The sequence below is a fragment of the Sinocyclocheilus rhinocerous genome, unplaced genomic scaffold, assembly GCF_001515625.1.
Source record: "Sinocyclocheilus rhinocerous isolate Xijiao unplaced genomic scaffold, SAMN03320098_v1.1 scaffold1821, whole genome shotgun sequence".
In the NCBI taxonomy this organism is placed as follows: domain Eukaryota; kingdom Metazoa; phylum Chordata; class Actinopteri; order Cypriniformes; family Cyprinidae; genus Sinocyclocheilus; species Sinocyclocheilus rhinocerous.
In genome coordinates, this window is record NW_015636262.1 from 111,532 (window position 1) to 111,934 (window position 403).

Genomic DNA, 403 nt, shown 5'->3' on the forward strand with positions numbered 1-403 from the left:
ACTAAGGATTTTTCTGGTCGACTAGTAGTTGTTCATTTTAAGCATTAGTTGACTAATCACACGTTTATTAATAAACCATTTAAATCATTATAATGAGCCTTTAATTGCCTTCAAAACCCAATAAGCGCTCAAGCACATGCATAAAGCTTGCCACAGTGCACCGGCAGAAGTAATGATTATGTATGTGTCAGGGAAAAACTGTAAGGAGGCTGCATTAACATTTTAATAATTCACTGATAAACTAGTGCTTTCTTTGTTTTCGGTTTAAGAGATGAATTTGGCGACACTGACTCCGCAGTACTGCTGCGCCTGTATTCATTCATCACACGGATTACATAATCTGAGAATATTTGATTTCCATTTGAATTGGTTCATTTGAAAGTAGACATTTCACTCTCTATAG